General features: G+C 69.4%; 1 long non-coding RNA gene across 1 annotated transcript in view; it reads right to left on the bottom strand.

Annotated features, from left to right (window-relative positions):
* The window catches only part of LOC309452807, a 33866-nt gene that overhangs the window by 16487 nt on the left and 1136 nt on the right, over positions 1-16243 (bottom strand). The gene's annotated exons all lie outside the window — the stretch shown is intronic.

Here is a 16243-nt window from a genome sequence, read left to right as displayed (position 1 = left end):
AGTCCGGGAAGGACCCAGGAGTCCGGGAGGGACTCAGGTGTTCGGGAGGGACCCAGGAGTGCCCCAAGGGACCCAGGAGTTCGGGAGGGGACCCAGGCGTCCGGGAGGGGACCCAGGAGTTCAGGGGGGACCCAGGTGTTCAGGAGGGACCCAGGAGTTCGGGAAGGACCCAGGAGTTCGGGAGGGACCCAGGAGTTCGGGAGGGACCCAGGAGTGCCCCAAGGGACCCAGGAGTTCGGGAGGGACCCAGGAGTTCGGGAGGGGACCCAGGAGTTCAGGGGGGACCCAGGTGTTCGGGAGGGGACCCAGGAGTTCGGGAGGGGACCCAGGAGTTCAGGGGGGACCGAGGTGTTCGGGTGGGACCCAGGAGTTCCGGAGGGACCCAAGAGTTCGGGAGGGACCCAGGAGTTCGGGAGGGACCCAGGAGTTCGAGAGGGGACCCAGGAGCTCGGGAGGGACCCAGGCGTTCGGGAGGGACCCAGGAGTTCGGGAGGGGACCCAGGAGTCCGGGAAGGACCCAGGAGTTTGGGAGGGACCCAGGAGTTCGGGAGGGGACCCAGGAGTTCGGGAAGGACCCAGGAGTCCGGGAGGGGACCCAGGAGTCCGGGAAGGACCCAGTCGTCCGGGAAGGACCCAGGAGTTCGGGAGGGGACCCAGGAGTTCGGGAGGGACCCAGGAGTTCGGGAGGGACCCAGGAGTTCAGGGGGGACCCAGGTGTTCAGGGGGGACCCAGGAGTTCGGGAGGGGACCCAGGAGTTCGGGAGGGACCCAGGAGTTCGGGAGGGACCCAGGAGTTCGGGAGGGGACCCAGGAGTTCAGGAGGGACCCAGGAGTTCGGGAGGGACCCAGGAGTTCGGGAGGGGACCCAGGAGTTCAGGGGGGACCCAGGTGTTCGGGAGGGGACCCAGGAGTTCGGGAGGGACCCAGGAGTTCGGGAAGGACCCAGGAGTTCGGGAAGGACCCAGGAGTTCGGGAGGGACCCAGGAGTTCGGGAAGGACCCAGGAGTTCGGGAGGGACCCAGGAGTTCAGGGGGGACCCAGGTGTTCGGGAGGGACCCAGGAGTTCGGGTGGGGACCCAGGAGTTCAGGGGGGACCCAGGAGTCTGGGAAGGACCCAGGCATCCGGGAAGGACCCAGGTGTTCGGGAGGGACCCAGGAGTTCGGGAGGGACCCAGGAGTTCGGGAGGGGAGCCAGGAGTGCCCCAAGGGACCCAGGAGTCCGGGAGGGACCCAGGAGTTCGGGAGGGGACCGAGGAGTCCGGGAAGGACCCAGGATTTCGGGAGGGGACCCAGGAGTTCAGGGGGGACCCAGGAGTTCAGGGGGACCCAGGAGTCCGGGAGGGACCCAGGAGTTCGGGAGGGGACCCAGGCGTTCGGGAGGGGACCCAGGAGTCCGGGAAGGACCCAGCCGTCCGGGAAGGACCCAGGAGTTCGGGAGGGGACCCAGGAGTTCGGGAGGGGACCCAGGAGTTCGGGAAGGACCCAGGCGTCCGGGAAGGACCCAGGAGTTCGGGAGGGGACCCAGGAGTTCGGGAGGGGACCCAGGAGTTCGGGAAGGACCCAGGCGTCCGGGAAGGACCCAGGAGTTCGGGAGGGGACCCAGGAGTTCGGGAGGGACCCAGGCGTTCGGGAGGGGACCCAGGAGTTCGGGAGGGACCCAGGCGTCCGGGAGGGGACCCAGGCGTTCGGGAGGGGACCCAGGAGTTCGGGAGGGACCCAGGAGTTCGGGAGGGGACCCAGGAGTTCGGGAGGGACCCAGGAGTTCGGGAGGGGACCCAGGAGTTCAGGGGGGACCCAGGTGTTCGGGAGGGACCCAGGAGTTCGGGAGGGACCCAGGAGTTCGGGAGGGGACCCAGGAGTTCGGGAAGGACCCAGGAGTTCGGGAGGGACCCAGGAGTTCGGGAAGGACCCAGGTGTTCGGGAGGGACCCAGGAGTTCGGGAGGGACCCAGGTGTTCGGGAGGGACCCAGGAGTTCGGGAGGGACCCAGGTGTTCGGGAGGGACCCAGGTGTTCGGGAGGGACCCAGGAGTGCCCCAAGGGACCCAGGAGTTCGGGAGGGGACCCAGGCGTCCTGGAGGGGACCCAGGAGTTCGGGAGGGACCCAGGAGTTCAGGGGGGACCCAGGTGTTCGGGAGGGACCCAGGAGGTCGGGAAGGACCCAGGAGGTCGGGAAGGACCCAGGAGTTCGGGAGGGGACCCAGGAGTTCAGGGGGGACCCAGGAGTTCGGGAGGGACCCAGGAGTTCGGGAGGGACCCAGGAGTTCGGGAGGGGACCCAGGAGTTCGGGAAGGACCCAAGAGTTCGGGAAGGACCCAGGTGTTCGGGAGGGACCCAGGAGTTCGGGAGGGACCCAGGTGTTCGGGAGGGACCCAGGAGTTCGGGAGGGGACCCAGGTGTTCGGGAGGGACCCAGGAGTTCGGGAGGGACCCAGGCGTCCGGGAGGGACCCAGGAGTCCGGGAAGGACCCAGGAGTTCGGGAGGGGACCCAGGAGTTCGGGAGGGGACCCAGGCGTCCGGGAAGGACCCAGGAGTCCGGGAGGGACCCAGGAGTCCGGGAGGGACCCAGGAGTCCGGGAAGGACCCAGGCGTTCGGGAGGGGACCCAGGCGTTCGGGAGGGGACCCAGGAGTTCAGGGGGGACCCAGGTGTTCGGGAGGGACCCAGGTGTTCGGGAGGGACCCAGGTGTTCGGGGAGGACCCAGGAGTTCAGGGGGACCCAGGTGTTCGGGAGGGACCCAGGAGTTCGGGAGAGACCTAGGAGTTCGGGAGGGGACCCAGGAGTTCAGGGGGACCCAGGTGTTCGGGAGGGGACCCAGGAGTTCAGGGGGGACCCAGGTGTTCGGGAGGGGACCCAGGAGTCCGGGAGGGGACCCAGGAGTTCAGGGGGGACCCAGGAGTTCGGGAGGGGACCCAGGATTTCGGGAGGGGACCCAGGCGTTTGGGAAGGACCCAGGAGTTCGGGAGGGAAACAGGAGTTCGGGAGGGGACCCAGGCGTCCGGGAGGGGACCCAGGAGTTCGGGAGGGGACCCAGGAGTTCGGGAGGGGACCCAGGCGTCCGGGAAGGACGCAGGAGTCCGGGAAGGACCCAGGTGTTCGGGGGGGACCCAGGTGTTCGGGAAGGACCCAGGAGTGCCCCAAGGGACCCAGGAGTTCCGTAGGGACCCAGGAGTTTGGGAGGGGACCCAGGAGTCCGGGAAGGACCCAGGAGTTCAGGGGGGACCCAGGTGTTCGGGAGGGACCCAGGAGTGCCCCAAGGGACCCAGGAGTTCGGGAGGGACCCAGGAGTTCGGGAGGGGACCCAGGAGTTCAGGGGGGACCCAGGAGTTCGGGAGGGACCCAGGAGTTCGGGAGGGACCCAGGAGTTCGGGAGGGACCCAGGAGTTCGGGAGGGGACCCAGGAGTTCGGGAAGGACCCAGGAGTTCAGGGGGGACCCAGGAGTTCGGGAGGGGACCCAGGAGCTCGGGAGGGGACCCAGGCGTTCGGGAGGGGACCCAGGAGTCCGGGAAGGACCCAGGAGTCCGGGAGGGGACCCAGGAGTCCGGGAGGGGACCCAGGAGTCCGGGAAGGACCCAAGAGTTCGGGAGGGGACCCAGGAGTTCGGGAGGGACCCAGGTGTTCGGGAGGGACCCAGGAGTTCGGGAGGGGACCCAGGAGTTCGGGAGGGGACCCAGGAGTTCGGGAGAGACCCAGGAGTTCGGGAGGGACCCAGGCGTCCGGGAAGGACCCAGGAGTCCGGGAAGGACCCAGGAGCTCGGGAGGGACCCAGGCGTTCGGGAGGGGACCGAGGAGTCCGGGAAGGACCCAGGAGTCCGGGAAGGACCCAGGCGTCCGGGAAGGACCCAGGAGTTCGGGAGGGGACCCAGGAGTTCGGGAGGGACCCAGGAGTTCGGGAGGGACCCAGGAGTTCGGGAGGGGACCCAGGAGTTCGGGAGGGACCCAGGAGTTCGGGAGGGACCCAGGAGTCCGGGAAGGACCCAGGAGTTCAGGGGGGACCCAGGAGTCCGGGAAGGACCCAGGTGTTCGGGAGGGACCCAGGGGTTCGGGAGGGACCCAGGAGTGCCCCAAGGGACCCAGGATTTCGGGAGGGACCCAGGAGTTCGGGAGGGGACCCAGGAGTTCGGGAGGGGACCCAGGCGTCCGGGAAGGACCCAGGAGTTCGGGAGGGGACCCAGGCGTCCGGGAAGGACCCAGGAGTTCGGGAGGGGACCCAGGAGTCCGGGAGGGACCCAGGAGTCCGGGAAGGACCCAGGAGTTCGGGAGGGGACCCAGGCGTCCGGGAAGGACCCAGGAGTTCGGGAGGGGACCCAGGAGTTCGGGAGGGACCCAGGAGTTCGGGAGGGACCCAGGAGTCCGGGAAGGACCCAGGAGTTCAGGGGGGACCCAGGAGTCCGGGAAGGACCCAGGTGTTCGGGAGGGACCCAGGAGTGCCCCAAGGGACCCAGGATTTCGGGAGGGACCCAGGAGTTCGGGAGGGGACCCAGGAGTTCGGGAGGGGACCCAGGCGTCCCGGAAGGACCCAGGAGTTCGGGAGGGGACCCAGGCGTCCGGGAAGGACCCAGGAGTTCGGGAGGGGACCCAGGAGTCCGGGAGGGACCCAGGAGTCCGGGAAGGACCCAGGAGTTCGGGAGGGGACCCAGGCGTCCGGGAAGGACCCAGGAGTTCGGGAGGGACCCAGGAGTTCAGGGGGGACCCAGGAGTTCGGGAGGGACCCAGGAGTTCGGGAAGGACCCAGGAGTTCGGGAGGGACCCAGGAGTTCGGGAGGGACCCAGGTGTTCGGGAGGGGACCCAGGAGTTCGGGAGGGACCCAGGAGTTCAGGGGGGACCCAGGTGTTCGGGAGGGACCCAGGAGTTCAGGAAGGACCCAGGAGTTCGGGAGGGACCCAGGAGTTCGGGAGGGGACCCAGGAGTTCGGGAGGGGACCCAGGCGTCCGGGAGGGGAACCAGGAGTTCGGGAGGGGACCCAGGCGTCCGGGAAGGACCCAGGAGTCCGGGAGGGACCCAGGAGTTCGGGAGGGGACCCAGGAGTTCAGGGGGGACCCAGGTGTTCGGGAGGGACCCAGGAGTTCGGGAGGGACCCAGGAGTTCGGGAGGGACCCAGGAGTTCAGGGGGGACCCAGGTGTTCGGGAGGGACCCAGGAGTTCGGGAGGGACCCAGGAGTGCCCCAAGGGACCCAGGAGTTCGGGAGGGGACCCAGGCGTCCGGGAGGGACCCAGGAGTTCGGGAGGGGACCCAGGAGTTCGGGAGGGGACCCAGGAGTTCGGGAGGGACCCGGGAGTTTGGGAGGGGACCCGGGAGTTCGAGAGGGGACCCAGGAGTTCGGGAGGGACCCAGGCATTCGGGAGGGGACCCAGGAGTTCGGGAGGGACCCAGGAGTTCGGGAAGGACCCAGGAGTTCGGGAAGGACCCAGGAGTTCGGGAGGGACCCAGGAGTTCGGGAGGGGACCCAGGAGTTCGGGAGGGACCCAGGAGTTCGGGAGGGACCCAGGAGTCCGGGAGGGACCCAGGAGTTCGGGGGGACCCACGTGTTCAGGAGGGACCCAGGTGTTCGGGAGGGACCCAGGAGTTCGGGAGGGGAACCAGGAGTTCGGGAGGGGACCCAGGAGTTCAGGGGGGACCCAGGAGTTCGGGAGGGGACCCAGGTGTTCAGGAGGGGCCCAGGTGTTCGGGAGGGACCCAGGAGTTCGGGAGGGACCCAGGAGTTCGGGAGGGGACCCAGGAGTTCGGGAAGGACCCAGGAGTTCGGGAGGGACCCAGGCGTCCGGGAAGGACCCAGGAGCTCGGGAGGGACCCAGGCGTTCGGGAGGGGACCGAGGAGTCCGGGAAGGACCCAGGAGTCCGGGAAGGACCCAGGAGTCCGGGAGGGGACCCAGGAGTTCGGGAGGGGACCCAGGAGTTCGGGAGGGGACCCAGGAGTTCGGGAGGGACCCAGGAGTTCGGGAGGGACCCAGGAGTGCCCCAAGGGACCCAGGATTTCGGGAGGGACCCAGGAGTTCGGGAGGGGACCCAGGAGTTCGGGAGGGGACCCAGGCGTCCGGGAAGGACCCAGGAGTTCGGGAGGGGACCCAGGCGTCCGGGAAGGACCCAGGAGTTCGGGAGGGGACCCAGGAGTCCGGGAGGGACCCAGGAGTCCGGGAAGGACCCAGGAGTTCGGGAGGGGACCCAGGCGTCCGGGAAGGACCCAGGAGTTCGGGAGGGACCCAGGAGTTCAGGGGGGACCCAGGAGTTCGGGAGGGACCCAGGAGTTCGGGAAGGACCCAGGAGTTCGGGAGGGACCCAGGAGTTCGGGAGGGACCCAGGTGTTCGGGAGGGGACCCAGGAGTTCGGGAGGGACCCAGGAGTTCAGGGGGGACCCAGGTGTTCGGGAGGGACCCAGGAGTTCAGGAAGGACCCAGGAGTTCGGGAGGGACCCAGGAGTTCGGGAGGGGACCCAGGAGTTCGGGAGGGGACCCAGGCGTCCGGGAGGGGAACCAGGAGTTCGGGAGGGGACCCAGGCGTCCGGGAAGGACCCAGGAGTCCGGGAGGGACCCAGGAGTTCGGGAGGGGACCCAGGAGTTCAGGGGGGACCCAGGTGTTCGGGAGGGACCCAGGAGTTCGGGAGGGACCCAGGAGTTCGGGAGGGACCCAGGAGTTCGGGAGGGACCCAGGAGTTCAGGGGGGACCCAGGTGTTCGGGAGGGACCCAGGAGTTCGGGAGGGACCCAGGAGTGCCCCAAGGGACCCAGGAGTTCGGGAGGGGACCCAGGCGTCCGGGAGGGACCCAGGAGTTCGGGAGGGGACCCAGGAGTTCGGGAGGGGACCCAGGAGTTCGGGAGGGACCCGGGAGTTTGGGAGGGGACCCGGGAGTTCGAGAGGGGACCCAGGAGTTCGGGAGGGACCCAGGCATTCGGGAGGGGACCCAGGAGTTCGGGAGGGACCCAGGAGTTCGGGAAGGACCCAGGAGTTCGGGAAGGACCCAGGAGTTCGGGAGGGACCCAGGAGTTCGGGAGGGGACCCAGGAGTTCGGGAGGGACCCAGGAGTTCGGGAGGGACCCAGGAGTCCGGGAGGCACCCAGGAGTTCGGGGGGACCCACGTGTTCAGGAGGGACCCAGGTGTTCGGGAGGGACCCAGGAGTTCGGGAGGGGAACCAGGAGTTCGGGAGGGGACCCAGGAGTTCAGGGGGGACCCAGGAGTTCGGGAGGGGACCCAGGTGTTCAGGAGGGGCCCAGGTGTTCGGGAGGGACCCAGGAGTTCGGGAGGGACCCAGGAGTTCGGGAGGGACCCAGGAGTTCGGGAGGGGACCCAGGAGTTCGGGAAGGACCCAGGAGTTCGGGAGGGACCCAGGCGTCCGGGAAGGACCCAGGAGCTCGGGAGGGACCCAGGCGTTCGGGAGGGGACCGAGGAGTCCGGGAAGGACCCAGGAGTCCGGGAAGGACCCAGGAGTCCGGGAGGGGACCCAGGAGTTCGGGAGGGGACCCAGGAGTTCGGGAGGGACCCAGGAGTTCGGGAGGGACCCAGGAGTCCGGGAGGGACCCAGGAGTTCGGGAAGGACCCAGGAGTTCGGGAGGGGACCCAGGAGTTCGGGGGGACCCACGTGTTCAGGAGGGACCCAGGTGTTCGGGAGGGACCCAGGAGTTCGGGAGGGGAACCAGGAGTTCGGGAGGGGACCCAGGAGTGCCCCAAGGGACCCAGGAGTCCGGGAGGGGACCCAGGAGCTCGGGAGGGACCCAGGAGTTCGGGAGGGGACCCAGGAGTTCGGGAGGGGACCCAGGAGTTCGGGAGGGGACCCAGGAGTTTGGGAGGGGACCCAGGAGTTCGGGAGGGACCCAGGAGTCCGGGAGGGACCCAGGAGTTCGGGAAGGACCCAGGAGTTCGGGAGGGACCCAGGTGTTCGGGAGGGACCCAGGAGTTCGGGAGGGGAACCAGGAGTTCGGGAGGGGAACCAGGAGTTCGGGAGGGGACCCAGGAGTTCGGGAGGGGACCCAGGAGTGCCCCAAGGGACCCAGGAGTCCGGGAGGGGACCCAGGAGCTCGGGAGGGACCCAGGAGTTCGGGAGGGGACCCAGGAGTTCGGGAGGGGACCCAGGAGTTCGGGAGGGGACCCAGGAGTTCGGGAGGGACCCAGGAGTCCGGGAGGGACCCAGGAGTTCGGGAAGGACCCAGGAGTTCGGGAGGGACCCAGGAGTTCGGGAGGGGAACCAGGAGTTCGGGAGGGGACCCAGGAGTTCGGGAGGGGACCCAGGAGTGCCCCAAGGGACCCAGGAGTCCGGGAGGGGACCCAGGAGCTCGGGAGGGACCCAGGAGTTCGGGAGGGGACCCAGGAGTTCGGGAAGGACCCAGGAGTTCGGGAAGGACCCAGGAGTTCGGGAAGGACCCAGGAGTTCGGGAAGGACCCAGGAGTTCGGGAGGGGACCCAGGAGTTCGGGAAGGACCCAGGAGTTCGGGAAGGACCCAGGAGTTCGGGAGGGGACCCAGGCGTCCGGGAAGGACCCAGGAGTTCGGGAGGGACCCAGGAGTTCGGGAGGGACCCAGGAGTTCGGGAGGGGACCCAGGAGTTCAGGGGGGACCCAGGTGTTCGGGAGGGACCCAGGTGTTCGGGAGGGACCCAGGAGTGCCCCAACGGACCCAGGAGTTCGGGAGGGACCCAGGAGTTCGGGAGGGGACCCAGGAGTTCAGGGGGGACCCAGGAGTTCGGGAGGGACCCAGGAGTTCGGGAGGGACCCAGGAGTTCGGGAGGGACCCAGGAGTTCGGGAGGGGACCCAGGAGTTCGGGGGGACCCAGGTGTTCGGGAGGGACCCAGGAGTTCGGGAGGGGACCCAGGAGTTCGGGAGGGACCCAGGAGTTCGGGAGGGGACCCAGGAGTTCGGGAGGGACCCAGGAGTTCGGGGGGACCCAGGTGTTCGGGAGGGACCCAGGAGTTCGGGAGGGACCCAGGTGTTCGGGAGGGACCCAGGAGTTCGGGAGGGACCCAGGAGTTCGGGAGGGGACCCAGGAGTTCGGGAGGGGACCCAGGAGTTCGGGAGGGGACCCAGGAGTTCGGGAGGGACCCAGGAGTTCGGGAGGGGAACGAGGAGTTCGGGAGGGGACCCAGGTGTTCGGGAGGGGACCCAGGAGTGCCCCAAGGGACCCAGGAGTCCGGGAGGGGACCCAGGAGCTCGGGAGGGACCCAGGAGTTCGGGAGGGACCCAGGAGTTCGGGAGGGGACCCAGGAGTTCAGGGGGGACCCAGGTGTTCGGGAGGGACCCAGGAGTGCCCCAAGGGACCCAGGAGTTCGGGAGGGACCCAGGAGTTCGGGAGGGGACCCAGGAGTTCAGGGGGGACCCAGGAGTTCGGGAGGGACCCAGGAGTTCGGGAGGGACCCAGGAGTTCGGGAGGGGACCCAGGAGTTCGGGAAGGACCCAGGAGTTCAGGGGGGACCCAGGAGTTCGGGAGGGGACCCAGGAGCTCGGGAGGGACCCAGGCGTTCGGGAGGGGACCCAGGAGTTCGGGAGGGACCCAGGAGTTCGGGAGGGACCCAGGTGTTCGGGAGGGACCCAGGAGTTCGGGAGGGGACCCAGGAGTTCAGGGGGGACCCAGGTGTTCGGGAGGGACCCAGGTGTTCGGGAGGGACCCAGGAGTTCGGGAGGGGACCCAGGAGTTCGGGAGGGGACCCAGGAGTGCCCCAAGGGACCCAGGAGTCCGGGAGGGGACCCAGGAGCTCGGGAGGGACCCAGGAGTTCGGGAGGGGACCCAGGAGTTCGGGAGGGGACCCAGGAGTTCGGGGGGACCCAGGTGTTCGGGAGGGACCCAGGTGTTCGGGAGGGACCCAGGAGTGCCCCAAGGGACCCAGGAGTTCGGGAGGGGACCCAGGCGTCCGGGAGGGGACCCAGGAGTTCGGGAGGGGACCCAGGCGTCCGGGAGGGACCCAGGAGTTCGGGAGGGGACCCAGGAGTTCGGGAGGGGACCCAGGAGTTCGGGAGGGACCCAGGAGTTCGGGAGGGGACCCAGGTGTTCGGGAGGGACCCAGGTGTTCGGGAGGGACCCAGGAGTTCGGGAGGGACCCAGGAGTTCGGGGGGGACCCAGGTGTTCGGGAGGGACCCAGGTGTTCGGGAGGGACCCAGGAGTGCCCCAAGGGACCCAGGAGTTCGGGAGGGACCCAGGAGTTCGGGAGGGGACCCAGGAGTTCAGGGGGGACCCAGGAGTTCGGGAGGGACCCAGGAGTTCGGGAGGGACCCAGGAGTTCGGGAGGGGACCCAGGAGTTCGGGAAGGACCCAGGAGTTCAGGGGGGACCCAGGAGTTCGGGAGGGGACCCAGGAGCTCGGGAGGGACCCAGGCGTTCGGGAGGGGACCCAGGCGTCCGGGAAGGACCCAGGAGTCCGGGAAGGACCCAGGAGCTCGGGAGGGACCCAGGCGTTCGGGAGGGGACCGAGGAGTCCGGGAAGGACCCAGGAGTCCGGGAAGGACCCAGGCGTCCGGGAAGGACCCAGGAGTTCGGGAGGGGACCCAGGAGTTCGGGAGGGGACCCAGGAGTTCGGGAGGGGACCCAGGAGTTCGGGAAGGACCCAGGAGTCCGGGAGGGACCCAGGAGTCCGGGAGGGACCCAGGAGTTCGGGGGGGACCCAGGAGTTCGGGAGGGGACCCAGGAGTTCGGGAGGGGACCCAGGAGTCCGGGAGGGACCCAGGAGTTCGGGAGGGACCCAGGAGTTCGGGAAGGACCCAGGAGTTCGGGAGGGACCCAGGAGTTCGGGAAGGACCCAGGAGTTCGGGGGGGACCCAGGAGTTCGGGAGGGACCCAGGAGTTCGGGAGGGACCCAGGAGTTCAGGGGGGACCCAGGTGTTCGGGAGGGACCCAGGAGTTCGGGAAGGACCCAGGAGTTCGGGAGGGACCCAGGAGTTCGGGAAGGACCCAGGAGTTCGGGAAGGACCCAGGAGTTCGGGAAGGACCCAGGAGTTCGGGAGGGGACCCAGGAGTTCGGGAGGGACCCAGGAGTTCGGGAGGGACCCAGGAGTTCGGGAGGGGATCCAGGAGTTCGGGAGGGGACCCAGGAGTTCGGGAGGGGACCCAGGAGTTCGGGAGGGGACCCAGGAGTGCCCCAAGGGACCCAGGAGTCCGGGAGGGGACCCAGGAGCTCGGGAGGGACCCAGGCGTTCGGGAGGGGACCGAGGAGTCCGGGAAGGACCCAGGAGTCCGGGAAGGACCCAGGAGTTCGGGAGGGACCCAGGAGTTCGGGAGGGACCCAGGAGTTCGGGAGGGGACCCAGGAGTTTGGGGGGACCCAGGTGTTCGGGAGGGACCCAGGAGTCCGGGAGGGGACCCAGGAGTTCGGGGGGACCCAGGTGTTCGGGAGGGACCCAGGTGTTCGGGAGGGACCCAGGTGTTCGGGAGGGACCCAGGAGTTCGGGAGGGGACCCAGGAGTTCAAGGGGACCCAGGTGTTCGGGAGGGACCCAGGTGTTCGGGAGGGACCCAGGAGTGCCCCAAGGGACCCAGGAGTTCGGGAGGGGACCCAGGCGTCCGGGAGGGGACCCAGGCGTCCGGGAGGGACCCAGGAGTTCGGGAGGGACCCAGGAGTTCGGGAGGGGACCCAGGAGTTCGGGAGGGACCCAGGAGTTCGGGAGGGACCCAGGAGTTCGGGAGGGACCCAGGAGTTCGGGAAGGACCCAGGAGTTCGGGAGGGACCCAGGAGTTCGGGAGGGGACCCAGGAGTTCGGGAAGGACCCAGGAGTTCAGGGGGGACCCAGGAGTTCGGGAGGGACCCAGGCATTCGGGAGGGGACCCAGGAGTCCGGGAAGGACCCAGGAGTCCGGGAGGGGACCCAGGAGTCCGGGAGGGGACCCAGGAGTCCGGGAAGGACCCAGGCGTCCGGGAGGGACCCAGGAGTTCGGGAGGGGACCCAGGCGTCCGGGAAGGACCCAAGAGTTCGGGAGGGGACCCAGGAGTTCGGGAGGGACCCAGGAGTTCGGGAGGGGACCCAGGAGTTCGGGAGGGGACCCAGGAGTTCGGGAGGGACCCAGGAGTTCGGGAGGGGACCCAGGAGTTCAGGAGGGGACCCAGGGGTTCGGGAGGGGACCCAGGCGTTCGGGAGGGGACCGAGGAGTCCGGGAAGGACCCAGGAGTCCGGGAAGGACCCAGGCGTCCGGGAAGGACCCAGGCGTCCGGGAGGGGACCCAGGCGTCCGGGAGGGGACCCAGGCGTCCGGGAAGGACCCAGGAGTTCGGGAAGCACCCAGGAGTTCGGGAGGGGACCCAGGAGTTCGGGAAGGACCCAGGAGTCCGGGAGGGACCCAGGAGTCCGGGAGGGACCCAGGAGTCCGGGAGGGACCCAGGAGTTCGGGAGGGACCCAGGAGTTCGGGAAGGACCCAGGAGTTCGGGAAGGACCCAGGAGTTCGGGAGGGACCCAGGAGTTCGAGAGGGGACCCAGGAGTTCGGGAGGGACCCAGGAGTTCGGGAGGGACCCAGGAGTTCGGGAAGGACCCAGGAGTTCGGGAGGGACCCAGGAGTTCGGGGGGACCCAGGAGTTCGGGAAGGACCCAGGAGTTCGGGAGGGGACCCAGGAGTTCGGGAGGGGACCCAGGAGTTCGGGGGGACCCAGGTGTTCGGGAGGGACCCAGGAGTGCCCCAAGGGACCCAGGAGTTCGGGAGGGGACCCAGGAGTCCGGGAAGGACCCCGGCGTCCGAGAAGGACCCAGGAGTCCGGGAAGGACCCAGGCGTCCGGGAAGGACCCAGGCGTTTGGGAGGGGACCCAGGAGTCCGGGAGGGGACCCAGGCGTTCGGGAGGGACCCAGGAGTTCGGGAGGGGACCCAGGAGTTCGGGAGGGGACCCAGGAGTTCAAGGGGACCCAGGTGTTCGGGAGGGACCCAGGAGTTGAGGGGGGACCCAGGTGTTCGGGAGGGACCCAGGAGTTCGGGAAGGACCCAGGAGTTCGGGAGGGACCCAGGAGTTCGGGAAGGACCCAGGAGCTCGGGAGGGACCCAGGAGTTCGGGAGGGACCCAGGTGTTCGGGAGGGACCCAGGAGTGCCCCAAGGGACCCAGGAGTTCGGGAGGGGACCCAGGAGTTCGGGAGGGGACCCAGGAGTGCCCCAAGGGACCCAGGAGTCCGGGAGGGGACCCAGGAGCTCGGGAGGGGACCCAGGAGTTCGGGAAGGACCCAGGAGTCCGGGAGGGACCCAGGAGTCCGGGAGGGACCCAGGAGTTCAGGGGGGGACCCAGGAGTTCGGGAAGGACCCAGGAGTCCGGGAGGGACCCAGGAGTCCGGGAGGGACCCAGGAGTTCAGGGGGGGACCCAGGAGTTCGGGGGGGACCCAGGAGTTCGGGAGGGGACCCAGGAGTTCGGGAGGGGACCCAGGAGTCCGGGAGGGACCCAGGAGTTCGGGAGGGACCCAGGAGTTCGGGAAGGACCCAGGAGTTCGGGGGGGACCCAGGAGTTCGGGAGGGACCCAGGAGTTCGGGAGGGGACCCAGGAGTTCGGGGGGGACCCAGGAGTTCGGGAAGGACCCAGGAGTTCGGGAGGGACCCAGGAGTTCAGGGGGGACCCAGGTGTTCGGGAGGGACCCAGGAGTTCGGGAAGGACCCAGGAGTTTGGGAGGGACCCAGGAGTTCGGGAAGGACCCAGGAGTTCGGGAAGGACCCAGGAGTTCGGGAGGGGACCCAGGAGTTCGGGAGGGACCCAGGAGTTCGGGAGGGACCCAGGAGTTCGGGAGGGACCCAGGAGTTCGGGAGGGGACCCAGGAGTTCGGGAGGGGACCCAGGAGTTCGGGAGGGGACCCAGGAGTTCGGGAGGGGACCCAGGAGTGCCCCAAGGGACCCAGGAGTCCGGGAGGGGACCCAGGAGCTCGGGAGGGACCCAGGCATTCGGGAGGGGACCGAGGAGTCCGGGAAGGACCCAGGAGTCCGGGAAGGACCCAGGAGTTCGGGAGGGACCCAGGAGTTCGGGAGGGGACCCAGGAGTTTGGGGGGACCCAGGTGTTCGGGAGGGACCCAGGAGTCCGGGAGGGGACCCAGGAGTTCGGGGGGACCCAGGTGTTCGGGAGGGACCCAGGTGTTCGGGAGGGACCCAGGTGTTCGGGAGGGACCCAGGAGTTCGGGAGGGGAACGAGGAGTTCGGGAGGGGACCCAGGTGTTCGGGAGGGGACCCAGGAGTGCCCCAAGGGACCCAGGAGTCCGGGAGGGGACCCAGGCGTTCGGGAGGGACCCAGGAGTTCGGGAGGGGACCCAGGAGTTCGGGAGGGGACCCAGGAGTTCAAGGGGACCCAGGTGTTCGGGAGGGACCCAGGTGTTCGGGAGGGACCCAGGTGTTCGGGAGGGACCCAGGAGTGCCCCAAGGGACCCAGGAGTTCGGGAGGGGACCCAGGCGTCCGGGAGGGGACCCAGGCGTCCGGGAGGGACCCAGGAGTTCGGGAGGGACCCAGGAGTTCGGGAGGGACCCAGGAGTTCGGGAGGGGACCCAGGAGTTCGGGAGGGGACCCAGGAGTTCGGGAGGGACCCAGGAGTTCGGGAGGGACCCAGGAGTTCGGGAAGGACCCAGGAGTTCGGGAGGGACCCAGGAGTTCGGGAGGGGACCCAGGAGTTCGGGAAGGACCCAGGAGTTCAGGGGGGACCCAGGAGTTCGGGAGGGACCCAGGCATTCGGGAGGGGACCCAGGAGTCCGGGAAGGACCCAGGAGTCCGGGAGGGGACCCAGGAGTCCGGGAGGGGACCCAGGAGTCCGGGAAGGACCCAGGCGTCCGGGAGGGACCCAGGAGTTCGGGAGGGGACCCAGGCGTCCGGGAAGGACCCAAGAGTTCGGGAGGGGACCCAGGAGTTCGGGAGGGACCCAGGAGTTCGGGAGGGGACCCAGGAGTTCGGGAGGGGACCCAGGAGTTCGGGAGGGACCCAGGAGTTCGGGAGGGGACCCAGGAGTTCGGGAGGGGACCCAGGGGTTCGGGAGGGGACCGAGGAGTCCGGGAAGGACCCAGGAGTCCGGGAAGGACCCAGGCGTCCGGGAAGGACCCAGGCGTCCGGGAGGGGACCCAGGCGTCCGGGAGGGGACCCAGGCGTCCGGGAAGGACCCAGGAGTTCGGGAAGCACCCAGGAGTTCGGGAGGGGACCCAGGAGTTCGGGAGGGGACCCAGGAGTTCGGGAAGGACCCAGGAGTCCGGGAGGGACCCAGGAGTCCGGGAGGGACCCAGGAGTTCGGGAAGGACCCAGGAGTTCGGGAGGGACCCAGGAGTTCGGGAAGGACCCAGGAGTTCGGGAAGGACCCAGGAGTTCGGGAGGGACCCAGGAGTTCGGGAGGGGACCCAGGAGTTCGGGAGGGGACCCAGGAGTTCGGGAGGGACCCAGGAGTTCGGGAGGGACCCAGGAGTTCGGGGGGACCCAGGAGTTCGGGAAGGACCCAGGAGTTCGGGAGGGGACCCAGGAGTTCAGGGGGGACCCAGGAGTTCAGGGGGGGACCCAGGTGTTCGGGAGGGACCCAGGAGTGCCCCAAGGGACCCAGGAGTTCGGGAGGGGACCCAGGAGTCCGGGAAGGACCCCGGCGTCTGGGAAGGACCCAGGAGTCCGGGAAGGACCCAGGCGTCCGGGAAGGACCCAGGCGTTTGGGAGGGGACCCAGGAGTGCGGGAGGGGACCCAGGAGTTCGGGAGGGACCCAGGAGTTCGGGAGGGACCCAGGAGTTCGGGAAGGACCCAGGAGTTCGGGAGGGACCCAGGAGTTCGGGAGGGGACCCAGGAGATCAGGGGGGACCCAGGAGTTCGGGAGGGACCCAGGTGTTCGGGAGGGACCCAGGAGTTCGGGAGGGACCCAGGAGTTCGGGAGGGGACCCAGGAGTTCGGGAGGGACCCAGGAGTGCCCCAAGGGACCCAGGAGTCCGGGAGGGGACCCAGGAGCTCGGGAGGGACCCAGGAGTTCGGGAGGGACCCAGGAGTTCGGGAGGGGACCCAGGAGTTCGGGAGGGGACCCAGGAGTTCGGGGGGGACCCAGGAGTCCGGGAAGGACCCAGGAGTTCGGGAGGGACCCAGGTGTTCTGGAGGGACCCAGGCGTCCGGGAAGGACCCAGGAGTTCAGGAAGGACCCAGGAGTTCGGGAGGGGACCCAGGAGTTCGGGAGGGGACCCAGGGGTTCGGGAGGGGACCGAGGAGTCCGGGAAGGACCCAGGAGTCCGGGAAGGACCCAGGCGTCCGGGAAGGACCCAGGCGTCCGGGAGGGGACCCAGGCGTCCGGGAGGGGACCCAGGCGTCCGGGAAGGACCCAGGAGTTCGGGAAGCACCCAGGAGTTCGGGAGGGGACCCAGGAGTTCGGGAAG

Source organism: Streptopelia decaocto, assembly GCF_964273445.1.
Source record: "Streptopelia decaocto genome assembly, contig: HAP1_SCAFFOLD_487, whole genome shotgun sequence".
NCBI lineage: Eukaryota > Metazoa > Chordata > Aves > Columbiformes > Columbidae > Streptopelia > Streptopelia decaocto.
The sequence above is the reverse complement of the archived record's forward strand: the minus strand, read 5'-3'. Positions and strand labels throughout refer to the sequence as shown.